Genomic DNA, 18,603 nt, shown 5'->3' with positions numbered 1-18,603 from the left:
ATTCTCCTTGTATCTCTCCCCTTTCAGTTTCTGGAATCATTTATTTTTCACTATTTTGACTTGAGAATATAGACCTTTGGGATATCAGCATTATGTAGGTTGTACATTTGTTTGCTTTTCCTAAAAAATACATCTAACCACCTTGAATGGGTTTGGATTTTATCTCCTGTCTCACAGAAAAGCAGAAACTCAAGGTGACTAGGTGCTGTCAATCACAGGAGGGCTAAAGGTGACGATGGCATTGCTTAGCTCCTGCTCTTGCTACTTACATTTTATTTTCTTTTACTGCATTCTGTAATAACATGTAGGCTCAATGATGCACTAATTAGTATTTTTGAATAAAATATTAAGTGTCTTATGTTTCTTAATGTGTGGGCTCCGGTCTGATAAATATCTATATACATTTTGCCATGGAACTTTTAAACCTAACAGAAATGACACATTGGAATTTTAATTGTACTTACTACGGAATCCATTATCTTGAAATAAATCATCTCAAGTATCAGGATCTTGTTCTATTGATTCAATCAGCCTTTTGTGTCTCTACACTGTATTATCACATGTAACAGACATCACTCTTTACTCAGATTCATGTGAATTTATTTCGTAGAAAAATCAGATCATGGATGTAGTAGATTAGTGGTAACACAAGTGGAATTCATGTTAGAAATGGCTGGTTTGGGGACAGTTTTCTACGTGATAACACTTGGTCATATTGGGAAATTGTTATCTTCCCACTTCCAAAACGTTCTCTCTCCTTTACCACTCACACGAAATTGCCCTGTCTAGTATTGTGATGGAGAAAGCACTATGGCTTTTTTAACAGAAAGCATTTCTGTTAGGTTTAAAAGTTGCATGGCAAAATGTGTACAGATATTTATCAGACCGTAGCCCTCAAATTAAAAAAGCATATAAATTTAGTGCACTATTCTCAATGGAATCTATTAAGGGCATAATTTTTCTATACATTTACAACTAAAAAGGGAAGATTCAGATTCATTTTCAGGAATAAAATAGTGTCATGTAAAAATAATGCATTTTTTCATTTTTTAAATCATTTTCTTATGACCACATAGCGCTAAATATTTCTTCTCTAAAATACTATGTCAGTAAAATACTTTTATAATTCTAAGAATTTGAGAAGGAAGTGAAAATCTCATGCAATTCTGCATTTTTCCTGTGGTATATTACGTAAACTTTATGTTTTCTACCTGAATTATTTTGTTAATTTTCAAACCCACTTTTGGAATTGCAAGAACTCCGTTTTCGGTCAGCAAAAGGTAATTGAGGCATGCCAAACTATTTTGGCATTATCATCTTATATTTGACATGGATTTAAAAAATCTGTAAGTGGAAAAAAAATCAAATATTTTATCTTATTATTCTTAGCCATGCTCCCCTGAGGACAGCTGATGTACAAAGCTTTCTCCATCATAATACTAGGGAGAGCAGGTTCGTGTGAGTGGTAAAGGAAAGAGAAAGTTTGGAAAGTGGGAAGATAGCAATTTCCCAACATGGCCAAGTGTTATCATGTAGAAAACTATCCCCAAACCAGTCGTTTCTAACATGTATTTCAATTGAGTTACCACTAACCTGCATCCATGATCTGATTGTTCTGCCAAATAAATGGACTCGACAAATGTGGACCAGACAGGGAGGGTGAGGATGAGCTTTCATTCACTCTCCCTTCATCAGAGTTGGTTGTTCCCAGAGCACATGGCCACCTGTGGCAGCTGATGGAGCCTTAACATGTGGGATTGAGGAGCAGCTGAGCCTCTCATGGGCCAGAGTCCTCATCAGCAAACTCTGCCCTGAATTCTCCAACAGCCTCCTCTTCTGCAGATTGAGAAACCCTGCTGACATGCTCCCCAGGCAAGCAGTGCATGTGAGCACCCCAGAAGGGAGGTTTTTGTTCGGGGTTGTACCACTGTGGGAGGAGACTGTACAGTTTGCATGCAGTAATAAACCCCAACATCCTCAGCCCCCACCCAGCTAATTTTCAATGTGAAATCAGTGCCTGACCCACTGCCACTGAACCTGTCTGGGACTCCAGAGGCCTGGTTGGAAACCAGATAGATCAGGAGCTGTCAAGACTGACCTGGCTTCTGCAGGTACCAAAAAAATAGGTGTTTCCATCACTGTAAACAAGGCTCTGACTAGACCTGCAGGAGATGGAGGCTGGCTCTCCAGGGATGACGAGCAGGGAGAGTGGCGTTTGGGTCATCATAATATCCCCACTGGACCCTGAAATAATATGAAAGAAGTGCAAGGTTATACAGACACACCATGAGCAACTTAAGTGATTTCCCTTATGATATTTATTTACAGTTACGTATTTTTTTCCAGTTTTCATTTATATCATGAAAAGTAGACTTGTTTTTAAATGAATGCACTGTTTGCTAGCCAGTAAGAAACTCTTTATTTTCAACATCTTAACCAGAGCACTGGTCATTGTTCCTTGGAAGAGGATCCTGATTACTCATAAGGCAAGAATATGAATTCTCTTTCCTGGAGTATAGACCATGTGCCTCTAACACACAGTTGAAATAAATACGGGAAGCTGTGGAGCCCCCAGATCTCAGCTTCCTACTCCATTTTCCCACCTCATTTTACCTCTATCCTTACCAGGGAGCCAGAGCATTAGCAGCCCCAGGAGCTGAGCAGGGAGCCTCTTTGTGAGAAGGTAAACTGAGGAGTCCTGATCAGTCAAGGCAAGGTTAGAGCTGAGTTTTTATCTCAGACTCACAAGGGAAGGTCCTCCCTAGGGGACAATATGCAAAATCTCTTGTGGGTGCAGTGGAGTGGAAAGAGCCAAGGGAAGGGTGAAGGGGCCTCTCTGGTGAGAAAAGTTCCTTAAATGGCTTCTCTGTTTGGAGGGAAACCAACAGAGATAAAATCTATGCTGCGTGAGTAAGATAAATTCCCTGTCCCTTTTGTCTCCTCTCTTAGATTTCTTGTCTCTTAGCACTTCCCATGGGGCATTTTTCACTTCTTAGTAAGGTTGAGATTCCATAAGTTATTGATAATTCTTCTTTCTTTGTTCGTATGTTTGAGTCTATAATTAGCTTTTTAAATTTTTTTTCTTGAGGTAATACACATACCGGGTAAAGGGCTGAAATGTTAAATAGGCAACTAAGTTTTATGTATGCTCTCCATCCCAGTGAATCTCTAGAGTATTTCAAATTCTCCAGATTCGTCCCTCGTGTACCTTCCCAGGCAACAGCTGCTTCCCCATTCCGATCAAGGTAACTGGAATTGAGATATTCATCACATAGCTTGGTTTTTCCTGGACTAGAGTTTCATATACGTTGAAGGAAAAACCTGTTTTTCTTTTGTTTTTCCTTGCTTCTTGCTCTTTTCTTTACTATTTATGAAATCTTCATTTATTTCTGTGCATTCAACTTACTATCTGCTCTCATTTCCTGTGATTCTGAAAAATTGCCTCTTGAATATATAGAGAGCATATCTACAAGAAATCATTTCTCTTCATTTTGTTCATAAATAAGTGTTTTTACTTTACTTTTACTTTTGAAGCATATTTTCACTGGATAATGAATCCTTGGTTGAGTCCCCTCCACCCAGCATGTAAATATGTAATCTCACTGTCTTCTTGCCTCTATTGGTCCCATAAACAGTTAATTGAGGTTTTATTACTGTTTCCCTGGTATAATGAACTAGTTTTTATTTTGATACATTTGAGATTTTCTCTTTGTATGTGATTTAGCATTTGAACTATAATCTGTATAGTGATGCATGTCGATGTTTATCCTGGATAAGTTCCATTTTTTTGATCTTATAGACTAATGTGTTTCATTACTCTTGACAGATTTGCAATATTTCTCAGGTCTCTCAGGTGTGCCATCTCCCAGAGATGCTTTCTGTGTGGTTATTCTCTGCATTTCACTCTACTGTGTTGCTGTACATTCTCTATTTATGTTATGTCTTAGGCAATTTCCAGAGCAGCCTCAGGGCCAGGCTCTGGAGTGTGGGTGCACTTGTGGTGACAGCAGCTCTGGGCCTGGGACGGGGCTGGTCCACGTGGAAGTGGCTCAGGATCTGAGTTGCCAACACAGGGTGAGGTCCTGGAGCCTGGATCTGTGATGATGCAGAGTTGGGGCTGGGAGGCAGGCCCTTCCCAGGCCGCACTGAACAGTGGCTGCTGCTTGGGAGGATGTGGAGGTAAGGTATTGCAGCATCCTCCTCTCTGGGGTGATGTACATGCCCATGGCTTCAGGTATTTTTAGTGCCAAAAACCACCAGTGTCCACTTTGGAGCAGGCTGCTGTGATCCTTATCAATGAACACTAAGAGACCTTCATCAGGAAAGTTGTAAAGTGGAGGCTGCCTGGGGGATACTGAGATCCTCAGCTGCAAAGGCTGCAGGGTCCTCCACAGAGCAGGCCATGGGGACTGCAGTGACCCTGCCTCCTGGCTGATAACAATTGCCTCCTGCTTCTTCGCTCCTAGATGTCTCAAAACTCTCAGGTTTGCCATCTCCCAGGAATTTTTTCTGTATGGTTATTCTGGGCTTTTTTGCCCACTGTGTTTCTGCACTTCTTTAATTGGACCCTTGAGCTCTCCAAGGGCTATTTTCCTTCTAATTGTAGATTTTGCTTTTTGTATGTGTGTTTGTGTTTTTTTGGGGGTGGGCATGTGAAAACTGGTATCTCCTACTCTGTCATCTTGCTAATATCACTCCCCCAGGGCATCATGTTGAGGGTACCCTAACACTATCATGGAATAATACTTGAGCATGTGGATCTGAGAATTAGAGTATTTAGCATGTGGGAGGAATGTGAATTGCTTTGGTCACAGGGTGCACTGAAGCCTGTGGTATCCTCCAAGATGCCTGTGAGAAGAGCTCCCATCATACAGTTCCTTCTAACAGTGTGATTTTGATGCTCCTCCCATTAAACCTACTGCCTTACACTTCATTTCTGTTGACTCTTGGTGGGTTTCGGATAGTGGCAGAAGTAACACTATTTGCCTTCTGAGGCTATAAGATGCCATTTAGGGTACATAACTTCTGTCTACTCCTCTTAGGAAAATGTTGAGGAAACCAAGTCCCCATATGAATAGGCAAAGAGCCCCAGCTGAGAACCCTATATCCAGCGTCAGTCACCTTAGAGATGACACATTCCCCACCCACCCTCTGACTGCTTTCTTTGAAAAGCCTGGCAGAAAACTTGGTGAGCCCAGGCAACACCCAGAACCACAGAGATGATAGGCAGATGATTGCAGTTTACATGTGTCATTAAGTTTCAGAGTAGTTTGTATTGTTTCCATCAGTAGTACCCAGAATATCAACTTATAGAAAGAATATGGAAGTAGAAAGTCAACTGTTGATAGTTAAATGAATGTGAGTCCATTTTATATTTCTTATAGTTTTTTTGCAACTTGTTTCTATTTGACATAATAGTAAGATAAAAAGTTGTAAAGAGAATGTGCAAATGTACAAAAGGTTATGGAGAAAGACTCGAGACACAATAAATGGAAAGTTACTTCATGTATATGTATTAGAAAACTTAATATTGTAAATATAAACCTCCCCAAATTAATTCAATACAGTGACAATCAAAATCACTGTGAATTTTGTTGAAATTTAAAAGATTTTTCTAATTAGATGGACAAGCAAAGAGGCAAAAAACCGTGATGGTAATCTTACATGAGGAAAACAAGATGGAAGGATTAACACTTCTCACTATGAAATCCTATATTAAATAACCATACTGTGGCTGGGTGCAGTGATTCACACCTGTAGTTGCTGCAGTTTGGGAGGCTGAGGTGGGTGGATAGCTTGAGCTTAGGAGTTTGAGATCAGCCTGGGAACCATGGTGAAACCCCACTGCTACAAAAAGTATAAAAAATTAGCTGGGCACTGTCGTGCATGCCTGTGGTCTTAGCTACTTGAGAGGGTGAGGTCGGAGGATTGCTTGAGCTTGGGAGGCAGAGGTTCCAGTGAGCTGAGATCGCACCACTACATTCCAGCTTGGGCAACAAAGCAAGACCTTGTGTCAAAAAATAATTAATTTAAAAATTTAAAAATTATTGTTCTAATGAAGGGTGAGACAGATAACCTAGTGCAATGAATTAGAGAATCTGAAACCAACTCTGCATATATATAGTCACTCAATTTACAATAAAAGTCGTACAGCAATTGTCTCAAGGCACTTGTACTGAAAAAAAAATTTGACTGGGTAATTAATTAACAACATAAATTTATTTTCTCACGGTTATGGACACTGGGAAGTCCAGGGTCAAGGCACTGGCAATCTCAGTGTTTGGTGAGAGCTGCTCCTGCTCCCAAGATGGAACCTTGTGGCTGAATCATCACATGGTGAAGGTGGGAGGACCAAAGGGGTAACTTTATGTGAAGCCACTTTTATTAGGCATTAATTTTATTCATGAGTGCAGACCCCTCATAACCTAATCATGCAAAAGGTCCAACTTCTAATACTGTTGCCCTGAAAACTCACTTTGAACGGGAACTTTGGAGGGGACACAAACAATCAGATCATAGCAGTGATTTAGTAGAAAAAAAATTATAACTCAATTATATTGGATCAATTAGATATCCATATTAAATCAAAATGAATCTTTACTGGTATATTTTATGTATACATGGATACAAATATTAATTCTTAATGAATCATAACCTGAAATGTAAAAGTCAAAAATATGAAGCTTTTTAAAAATAGCATGAAGAGGTATTTCATGACTATACATGTAAAAACAGATTTCATAAAGAAGATACCCAAATCACTAAGCACAAAAAAATTAATCAACTAGTTCTCTGCTGAAAACTCAGAAAGCCAGGATGGTTTCTTTCCTCCAAATGACTGCATCACCTCTCCATCAAGGGTTCAGAACTGGGCTGAACATGAGCTGACTGAAATGACAGAAGTAGAAACAGGAATAAAGTTAACTGAGCTACGGGAGTATTTTGTAATCCAATTCAAGAAAGCTAAAAATAATAAAAAATCATTTCAGAAGCAGACAAAATAGCCAGTATAGAGAAGCAAATAACCAGCATGATAGATCTGAAAAACACACTACAGGATTTTCATAAGGCAATCACAAGTATTAACAGCACAATAGACCAAGTGGGGAAAAGAATCTCAGAGTCTGAGCACTGACTTTCTGAGATAAGATGGGCAGGCAGGAGGAGAGAAAACATAATGAAAAAGAATGAACAAAACCCCTAAGAGATACTGGATTATGTAAAAAGACCCATTTTACAACTGATTGGCATACCTGAAACAGATGAGGCAAATGGAACAAACTTGGAAAATGTATTTCAGGATCTCATCTATGAGAACTTCCCCAACCTATCTAGAGAGGCCAACATTCAAATTCAGGAAATTCAGAGAAAACCAGTAAGATACTCCACAAGAAGATCATTCCCAAGACATATAACCATCAGATTCTCCAAGGTGGGAATGAAAGAAAAAATGTTAAATGCACCTGGAGAGAAAGGCCCGCTCACCTACACAGAAAAGCCCATCAGACCACCAGTGGATCTCTCAGCAGAAATCCTACAAACTGGAAGAGATTGTGGGTCAATATTTAACATTCTCAAAGAAAAAAAATCCAACCCAGGATTTTATATCTGGCCAAACTAAGCTTCATAAGTGTGGAGAAATAAGGTCATTTTAAGACAAGCAAATGCTGAGGGAATACGTCACTACCAAACCTGCCTTGCAAGAGCTCCTGAAGGAAGCACTAAGTATGGAAAGGAAAGACCATTACCAGCCACTACAAAAACACACTGAAGTACTCAGACAAGTGACACAATAAAGCAACCACATAAACAAGTCTGTGAAACAACTAGCTAACATCATGATGACAGGATCAAACCCACACATATTCATACTAACCTTAGATGCAAATAGGCTAAATGCTCCAAAAAAAGACATGGAGTGGAAAGCTGGAAAAAGAACTAAGACTCTTTGGTATCCTGTTTTCAAGAGACTCATCTCACGTGCAAAGACACACATATGCTCAAAATAAAGAGATGGAGAAAATCTACCAAAGAAATGGAAAACAGAAAAAAGCAGCAGTTTCAGTTTCTGACAAAACAGATTTTAAACAAACAAAGATCAAAAAAGACAAAGAAGTGCAAAATCTTCAGGCTCCAGGCAGCTGATGGTGACAGTAAAGTCTGTCTCCAACCCATGACCACTGAACCCCTCTGGGATTCTAGTGGCCCTGCTGGATATACCATAGATGAGAAGCCAGGGAGCCTTCCCAGGTTTCTGCTGATACAAGGCTAAGGAGCTTCCAATGTTCTGACTGCACTCACAGGTGAGAGAGTCTCTTTCCCTGAAGACAAAGACAAGGAGTCAGGAAACTGCATCTACACAACTTCTCTGGAGGTACCTGAGATTGGAATAAAACAGGAAAGTCACCATATAAACTGTATCAAGTGCACCATCCTCATAGCACAGCCACAGTCACTGATCTACATTGAATTATAATTACTGTTCTTGCTCAGCAGGGATGCCAGGTCAGAGGAACCAAGAAGGTTGAGAGAGTTTCAGTGCAGAGCCATCTCCTCTTCCTCTCACCTGGGAGCTAGAGTAACAGGAGGCAGAGAAGCTGAGCTGGGGCTTCCATGAATCTTTCTGGGTCCTAATTGAGTAGCTCTTCCCCTGAGGTCTGACCCAGGCATTGATATGTGCTCTCCACAGCAGCGTGGCTGGGAGGAACATGCAAAGAAGCATGGGAAGGTGCTGAGCTTCCAGCTACAGAAACCACCTGCCTCCTCTTCTTTTCATTGAGAAGCCCCTGCCCAGGTGGTCAAGTCAGAAAGGCTATTGACTTAGCATGGGGGTAGACCTTCTCCCCTCTGGACACACAATTTAATCCCTGTCCTCCTACCTCACCAATAACCCAGGCTCAGACAGATGGTGTGTAGTACAAACCTCTTGAAAGAAAAAATAAAAATCTATGGTTTCTATTTCTCTTTCTTCCCACAACATGCCCATTCATCTTCCTTGCTGCATGATTGTACCTGGCTGAAGTCATTGATCAGAAATTCATCTTCTATACACACTTTTCCTTGGCAGCTTAGACATCTTTTCTATGAGCCCTGAAAACGTTCCATTCTATGGAAGAACTAGTAAAGGACATCACTTTGTTAGGCCAAGCACTGTGGGTGCATGAGCGACCACAGCTGCAAAGATAAGCACACTCCAGGCTCAGACTCATCATTGTGTGATTCCACTCCCTGTGCAGACAGATAATGGTGCATCCAGCTGGCCAGAAAAAATAGGGGTGGTATCTTATCTTCTCTAGAGCACTCCACTCTGCACGACACAGCCTTTCACCCAGACTCAGACTCTTCCCTTTAACAGTTTTGAAAACCTCTGTTCACACCACTGTTAGGAACAAGAATCTTATCTGGGGTTTTCTTGTTTTCCTCAGAATTGTGAACACGTAGTGGTGAATGAGGTTCCCCTGAACAGGCTGAGAAGCTCTTTAAATTACATTCCATTTAAAATTATTAATAACAATAGTGAAAACATGTTTTCTTATGTATATATCTAAGTAATGTATTCAGTTTTCTTTCCTTGCCAACAGACCTGAAATGTCAATTATCTGACTCCTGATATAATCTGATAAGTTTTGTCTTTTAAATGGAAAGTCAATAAATCTACTATTGTTATAACTTACATAGTACATATTACATGTCATTACATATTAGTATAATATAATCAATTAAGTATGATAATGTTATATTATTATTATATGTTTTCAGGAAATACAACCTAAAATACCACTTGAGACAAAGTATATAAGTTCTGAGAATTGTAATTTTCCTTATTTCCTAAAGACCGGGTAAGAAAAAGGAATAAAAAAAGGAAAAGGGAACATTGTTCGTATAACAAGCAGTTTAGTCCACTCTTTACAATCCTCCCCGACTTCTAGATATCAGACTCCTGGGAAGAGTGCCCCCCACTGAGCACCTACTGTTTGCCAGCTACTCCCATTACAGTGGGATGCAGCAATGCAAATAATAGACAATGGCCCCTGATTCCATGAAGCTCAAATTCCACTAGAGGGAGTCAGCCTATCAAGTGTAAAATCATAAGGAAATAAATTATATCATAAGTCAGAAGGTGAAAAGTGCTTCTGACAAAAGTGTGGAGTAGGGTGTCCTATGAACACATACAGAGGGATCATTAAGATGGGAAGCACAGGGTCGGCTTTGGGAGTGAGGGAAGGAACCCAAGGGTCTGGGGAAAAGCATCACACCTGAGGGAGCAGTGAGAGTAAAGCTCCAAGGGCGGAGCAGTGTGAGGCTTGTTTAGGGCAGAACCAGGAAACCTGAGAGTTGGGAGCCCGGTGAGTCAGAGGTAAGAGCCATGAAAGGGTTTTTATAATTAACAGGGAGGATTCAGGGAAAATGGGGCCAGGAAGGCGTTGGAAGGAATTGGCCTTTTGCTCTGATCATTCTCTTTGGCTAGGTCTCTTTGGAACAGGACCCTTGCTGATCAACAGTTAAGCAGGTGCCTTAGAAAATCAGGCAGATTTTCCAGGCAGAGAGCATCAGCAGCCCCAAACCTGGGCTTCCCAGACATGTCTGAGGACCACATGATTGGCATTTATACCTTCTGAAGTGGCAGATACATTCTGGATTCACGGCGAGATCCAAAGAATCCCTCTTTTTTGCATTTGCATCTTTATTCTCATGCCACCAAGACTTTTAAAGACTGTAGTTTACACTCTCATTCCTGTTTTTAGGAAAAAAAATTCTACTTGGAATTCCAAGAGTGGTGCCTTCTTTATGATATTAATTCCAACTCACACCATAACTCAGACTTCGTAGATGTAATCATCTCTGTTCTTAATGCAATCAGGAGAGGGTTTGCCATGTCTGTGCCACTGGGGATGAGGTGAAGGAAAGATAGTTAAGGTATAGAGTAGGCTTCATGGCACTTTCTACAGAAACTTCAAAGTGTGGATGCAATTTGGGAAATGTTCTCAGCAGATGGAGGCACCAGGAGGAGTAGCTAGGGCAGTGCAGACTCACACATCTGCTTCTCTGGGGGGTTTTTGTTATGGCTTGTAACACTGTGAACGGGGTAGTATAATCCTGTAGACAGTAATAAGTTGCAACATCTTCAGGCTGCAGGCTGCTGATGGTGAGAGTGAAATCTGTCCCAGATCCACTGCCACTGAACCGAGATGGGACACCTGACTGCAAACTGGATGCAGCATAGATCAGGAGCGTAGGGGCTTGCCCTGGTTTCTGCTGATACCAGGATAACTCATTGCTAATGCCCTGACTTGCCCGGCAGGTGATGGTGACTCTGTCTCCTACAGATGCAGACAGGGAGGATGGAGACTGGGTCATCTGGATGGCACATCTGGCACCTGAGTTTGGAAACATAAAAACAAACATCCACACAATCAATCATGTTATAAGAAGCCCTCCCTGAAAATCCAGCCAGTACTGAATACACCAGCTGAGTAAATTCCTAGTGTTCTCCTTCCTTACCTCAGAGCCAGAGCAGCAGGAGCCCCAGGAGCTGAGCAGGGACCCTCATTTCCATGCTGTGTCCTGGCTGGGACTGACTCCTGCACAGGGTGTAACCAGCCTATAAAATTCTTCAGGGCAGGGAGGGGGCTGTGCTCTGGGAACATGCAAATCAGCAGGGGATGGGGCCCACCGAGCACAGCTGCAGGGCTGGCTCATCTCAGTAACTCAGCACAAGGACAGTGTCCCCAGGGTCTCAGGTCGGACCAGGGCAACACAGATTTGTCTTTAATCTGTTTCTTGCTGGGGGTCAATTTGAAACGAAGAATATTTTTTGATAATTGAAATTTGAAATACTGCTGAGTACTTAGAGGGAGTAATGTATTCCATTGGCATATGGGGATTATTTGGGAGAATATTCTTCTCTGTAGGAAACTCAAAGTAAAGTTTTTAGAGTGTGGAATCAGCAGGTCTTCAAAATACTCTGAAAGGGAGGGGGGTAATTTGTGGTATAGTTACACTTCTATGAGTGTGTAATTGTTCCTTCTTAAAACAAAGGAAAATATCAAGATAATGCTAAATATATTTGTAAGTATTCTGTAATAACCTTAAACCATTCTTATTATCAGTATAAGGTCAAGCAATTCACTGCAGGTGCACAAAGATGGTGCTATAAGTCCTTAATGTGTGTATCACTTACAGTTCCACATTTATGCAAACCTATAGGCCTCAATAATGCCCAGAGATTATATGAGCTGCATCTTATTTTTGCTTTGGGGATCTCTATATTATACCTCCTTTTCTGTCATTGGGTATTTTCCCCAGGGTTTATCAGCAGAAAGGGCTGACTAGTGATGCCGGATCTGATTACTTCAAAAAAAGTTACTTGTTTCTTCCTCCAATTATAGGAGCATGGATTAAGATAAACTTGAAATTACCTAAGGATCAATTGTCTCTAAAGTAAGAAGACCAATACCATATCCACTGAGTAATGTTCTGAGCTGCACTGCCCACCAGCGTGTCCCTGGGGGCTCTGGAGCCTGGATTTCTGGAGAACACGTAAAGGAGAGAACTTGGGAAAGATCAGGACAGTGAACCCTCTCTCCTAGTGAGGGCAGCTGCCGCTCAGTGCATGTCCCTGCCTTGCACTATCAATGCCACTTTCCTCTTTCACTGTTTAGCAGTAAGTGGGGACATTCTGACCAAGATGCCAGCCTCCTGTCTGACATCCAGGACAGAGAGTCTCCATCTCCTATCAAGCAAATGCCCACATATATGGAGAAATCACTTGGATTTGGATAAAACTGGACACAGATTCGGACTCATTATATCTCACATCATCTCAGCCTGGTTCAGCAGCAGATGAAGTGGATCCACCTACAACAGCATCAGTGGCCTGCAGCCTGGGGTTCTGGAGAGTATTACTGATTCCTGAGAAGAAGTGGCCAGATCACTCTGGTGCAGCATCTGCACACACCCTCCTGCTGCCCATTCAGGGGCCTGAATTTTAAGGAAACTTGCTTGTGTAGGGTGAAATGTCAAAGTTTGATTTTGCCCTCTAAAGGTTTGCTTAAAATGAATGGACAAAAGACAAATAATACGAGAAAAAGGCAAAGAAATTTATTTAACATGCAGAGGAAAAAATCACAGGAGAGAGATTACCCAGATAACCCAGTGAGGTCCAGGTGCTTCTACATCCTTTATCGGGGAGAGGGAGGTGGGGACTGTAACCAACCTAGGGAGAGTAAATGATGTAGAATAAAATAAATGGATCCTCAAAAGAATAGGTAATAGCCTGACTGGATGAAATCAACTTCCAATCTCTTTTGAATTTAACTCCTAGTGCATGTTAATATTCCCTGATAGATCAACATTCCCAGGGAGAATTCTCTTTTTTTTTTTTTTTTTTTTGAGATGGAGTCTCGCTGTTGCCCAGGCTGGAGTGCAGTAGCGCGATCTCAGCTCACTGCAGGCTCCGCCCCCCGGGGTTCACGCCATCATTCTGCCTCAGCCTCCTGATTAGCTGGGACTACAGGCGCCCGCTGCCTCGCCCGGCTAATTTTTTGTATTTTTAGTAAAGACGGGGTTTCACGGTGTTAGCCAAGATGGTCTCGATCTCCTGACCTCGTGATCCGCCCGCCTCGGCCTCCCTCAGCCTCCCAAAGTGCTGGGATTACAGGCGTGAGCCACCGCGCCCGGCCATTCCCAGGGAGGGTTTTCATGACAGTTGGCTTCCTTCTGGAGTAACTGATGTAGGAAAAGAGCCTTTGTCCAATTGATGTTTTCTAAATGCTTTCAGTTTGAAATAAGCACCACACAAATGCAGCATATCCTGAGATGTTATTTCCCAGATCCCTTCTCTTGCAACTGACTTGCCAGGAAACACCATTCCAGAGGGATGCAACTCCAGAGGGAAAGTACAGGTGCTTTTTTCTGGATGGATGCACCTGTCCATGTCTGCATCCGTCCACGTCTGCATCCAGGACTTTTTCTTTTACTGTGCTTCTGCTGATTCCCCATTCCCATCCCTGCCCCTCACTGCTCTCTCTGAGAAAGGCAGCCCTGCCTGCACGCATGGCAGACCACAGGGCTTGGAATGAGCCTTCCCTCATCACTGTGTCCCCTCAAATCTATCTGCTGTTACCTTAATCTCCAAGGCAACAGAATTGAGAGACAGGGCCTAATGGGAAGTGTTTAATCATGAGGGCTCTGCCCTTATGAGTAGATATAAGCCACTATAAGCAGTGCTTATGTTATGAAAATAAACCGGATTTAGATCACCCAGTGTAGTATAACCAATTATCCACACTGAGTTTGCAGCAGGAGAAAGGAAGGCATTTATTTGCAGGGCATCAAGCAAAGAGGACCGGCAGCTAATGCCCAAGTCCTGACCTGCCTGATGGCTTACAGATAAGGGTTTTTAAAAGCAGAAATAAACTTCAGGAAATCAGAAGTTACAGGCAAAATTATAAATCATTATGTAGAGGTTACACATTGTTTTTGGTCTAAGAGGGCAGGATATCATGAAGCAGTGGGATATCTTACAAGACATCAGTAGACCCAAAAATTTTCTGATGTGCAATTGGTTGAGAAGAGAAGCTTTGTTTAAAAATTTGGAGTCAGCATAAAAGAATATTCGCTCTGGCCCATGGATGTGACTTTCTTAAGGCCCTTCAGGTAGAAATTTAAAACAAAGAACCAGGGTCAGAGTTCAGTCCCCAGTTCCCGCTTATTTGAGATCTATGTGCTGGTAGATCCACTTGGTGGTGTTCTATGTTTCTGAAAAACAACTCAGAGACATATGCTAAGATGTATTCTTTAGTTTGTATATGGAAAGCAAACATCCCATGATTTTATCTTCTTTGGCTATTTTTTTAGGCTATGACTACCTCCTTGTTTCTCATGTTACTTTTTTATTTCTCAAGGCCAGCTAGGTGCCTGGAATTTCCTCCGAAGGGACCCAAGATTATCCTTTACTTCCATGCTTGGGGAAGATTCAGTTGCCCCTAAGAAGGGATCCCTGGTCTGTCTCACTTGTAGAAGTGGGCTCTCTCACTCTCTCTCTCTCTCTCTCTTTGTCTCTGTCTCTTTCTCTTCTGCTCTTCTGCTGTTCATTCCAGGCCATGGCCTTCCTTCCCTTTGAAGGACGCAGTGCTCAAAATTCCATCTTGAAAGCACAGATATTGGATGCTAAACTGCCAGTTCCTTGATCCTCAACACTTCCTCCAGAAATGTGAAAAAAAAAAAGTTCCTCTTTTTTATTAAGTACTCAGTCTCAGGCATTCTGTTATAGTACAAAACGGATTAAGACAGACAGCCCTCAGTGGGTAATGACAAGAGGACGCGTATACATACCCCAACTCCCTCTCCTCTCAGGTGAAATAGCTCAGAGGGCTTTCCCCCATATTTCTACATGGAGTTCATCTTTAGTCATCCTAAGAGTTAGGTAGCTTGTTGAGGTGACTTTTACTATCCATCTCTGGTCCCTGCCTCACTTTCCATCTTCCCTCCCAATGTAAATATGCTGCCTGCAAAGAAATCCTTCTTGCTGGTGGACACAACCCAAGACAGTGAACAAATTCCAACTCTTGAGAGGGCTGTATCTCTTGTGTGAATCCTTATTACTTCTCCCTTTTTGATGAGTAAAAAGAACAGGAAGCACTTAATTCCCTTTTGCCAATCTATCTTAGATTTAATTTATACAAAGAAAACCTAGGCAATACCATTCAGGACATAGGCATGGGCAAAGTCTTCATAACTAAAACACCAAAAGCAAATGCAACAAAAGCCAAAATTGACAAATGGAATCTAATTAAACTAAAGAGCTTCTGCTCAGCAAAAGAAACTATCATCAGAGTGAACAGGCAAACTGGAAAATGGGAGAAAATGTTTGCAATCTATCGTTCTGACAAAGGTCTAATATCCAGAATCTACAATGAACTTAAACAAATTTACAAGAAAAAACAAACAACCCCATCAAAAAGTGGGCAAAGGATATGAACAGACGCTTCTCAAAAGAAGACATTTATGTGACCAACAAACATATGAAAAAAAGCTCATCATCACTGGCCATTAGAGAAATGTGAATCAAAATCACAATGAGATACCATCTCACACCACTTAGAATGGCAATCATTAAAAAGTCTGCAAACAACAGATGCTGATGAGTATGTGGAGAAATAGGAATGCTTTTACACTGTTGGAGGGAGTGTAAATTAGTTCAACCATTGTGGAAGACAGTGTGGCGATTCCTCAAGGATCTGCAACCAGAAATACCATTTGACCCAGCAATCCCATTACTGGGTATATAACCAAAGGATTATAAATCATTCTACTATAAAGACATATGCACACTTATCATTATTGCAGCACTGTTTACAATAGCAAAGACTTTGAACCAACCCAAATGCCCATCAATGATAGACTGGATAAAGAAAATGTGGCACTTATACACCATGGAATATGATGCAGCCATAAAAAAGAATGAGTTATTGTCCTTTGCAGGGACATGGATGAAGCTGGAAACCATCATCCTCAGCGAAGTAACACAGTAACAGAAGACCAAACACTGCATGTTCTCACTCATAAGTGGGAGTTGAACAATGAGAACACATGGACACATGGAGGGGAACATCACACAGTGGGTCCCGTTGTGGGGCAGGGGGCAAAGAGAGGGAGATCTTTAGGAGAAATACCTAATGCATGAAGGGTTTAAAACCTAGTTGACAGGTTGATAGGTGCAGCAAACCACCATGGCACATGTATACCTAAGGAACAAACCTGCACGTTGCATATGTATCCCAGAACTTAAACAAACAAACAAATGAAATGCAGTTATTCCTTTCTTCTGACTCACAAAATAAAGCTAAAAACTGATACATACCATGAAGACCACAGTAGAGGCAATGGAGTAAATTTCCCCTGCTCTTAAAAGCCACAGGTCAGAGGATCCCCAAGTCACAAATTATTTCTAGCTCTCTTGCCTCATAAATCAGTCCTGTGAGTTTTCATTCAGCTTTAGGATTGGACAGTTGTGGGGATGATAAGAGTTATTTTAGGGACAAATATGGCCCCCCACACCAAAGATATTCATGTCCTAACATCTGAAATCCAGGAATGTTACTTTATATGTCAAGGAACTTGGCAGATGTGATTAAGTTAAGAAATTTGAGGCCAGGAGAGTATCCTGGATTATCTGGGTCAGACCAATATAATCACAAGGGTTCTTATAATAGGGAATGCAAGACAGTCACAGTCAGAGAGGAGGTAGAACAATGGAGAGGGATGCTGGGGGGAGAAAGGATGGGGCCGTGGAGCTGGAAATGTGAAGGCATCTTGAACACAAAAGTATGGTATCTGATTCTCTCCCTTGGAGCCTCCAGAGAGAATATAGCCCTACTCACTCTGTGATTTTAGTTCAGCAAGACTTCTGACCTCCAGAACAGTACAATAATGCATTTGTGTTGTGTGAAGCCAGTGAGGTCATATTTATTTGTTCCAACAATAATAGGATACTAATGTAAGAGAAAGACATGTCTTTTTTCTCCTGAGTGCCTGGGTGTTCTCTGTTCTCCCAAGAAAAGAGAACCTTGTCATCATTTGCCGTCAATTTTCACAAGAGACAGAACACATCCCATTGTGGGCTGCGAGGGAGGCAGGGGCATAGCACCGGAATGCTCCTAAGAATTCTCCTAAAATGTCTTGGGTCAGGTCCCTTGAATGGCTCTTGAACAAACTGGGTATCTGAGAGCCTAGTTGTCAGCTCTCACAGCACGCGAGAGGAGAGGGAATTGTAGGGTTTTTTATATATGTATATATATCAGGAGGGCAAATTAGACTTGCAGAACACATTCTGAGAGGGACAGACTGACCCAGAGAGATTGGAAAAGAAACAGGAGATGTAGAAAGGGTCAGAGAAAAGAAAGAAGTGTTCTTCCTCACAAGTCCAAAATAAAATCATTCACAGTTGGTAAAGGCGTTGACAGACTTGTGTTTTTTAGAGGAAACTGCAGATGGGGCTAGTTTATGATTAAGGTCAGCATGGTGTGAGGCAGAGGCAGCAGGGAGCCGTGGAGTCCACACTGTCCCTACGGTGTCTTCTCCCTTATTACAGCCTGTGGGCTCAACTATGAGATGAAAATGGCTACATGAAAGTAATATAAGGGCAGGTAGACTTGGGTGACATCCCAGCCACGCACTTGCTGATCATGTGACTTTGGGCACCCCACCCAGAAGGTCTGGTAATTGGTTTCCTTCCCTGTGAACTAGAGAACTATGCATATCATGGGGTGCCCTGAGGATTTAACCAGATGATGTACCTTGAAGTATATGTGTGCGAATGTGTGGCGATAAATATACATATACATGCATATACATATATGTATATGTATTTATCAGATAAATATGTATGTGTATGTATATATATTAACCTGATAAATGTATATAAGCTTATATATGTGTATATATGTATGAAGATTTTATATATATATATTTATATATATGCATGAAGCTTAGAGCCACTGCAGTCCTGCAGAGACCATGAGGCATTGAGCCAAGGCAGAAAATCCAATGTGGTCAAGGTGAAAAAGCAGAAATGTGGACAGAATTGGGGCCTTTCTCCTG

General features: G+C 41.6%; 1 pseudogene; it reads right to left on the bottom strand.

Annotated features, from left to right (window-relative positions):
• Window positions 1-10,647: 10,647 nt before the first annotated feature.
• LOC100938776 (immunoglobulin kappa variable 1-6-like) lies at window positions 10,648-11,557 on the bottom strand (annotated as a pseudogene).
• Between the last annotated feature and the right edge of the window lie 7,046 nt (window positions 11,558-18,603).

The sequence above is a fragment of the Pongo abelii genome, chromosome 12 (genome assembly GCF_028885655.2).
Source record: "Pongo abelii isolate AG06213 chromosome 12, NHGRI_mPonAbe1-v2.0_pri, whole genome shotgun sequence".
NCBI lineage: Eukaryota > Metazoa > Chordata > Mammalia > Primates > Hominidae > Pongo > Pongo abelii.
The sequence above is the reverse complement of the archived record's forward strand: the minus strand, read 5'-3'. Positions and strand labels throughout refer to the sequence as shown.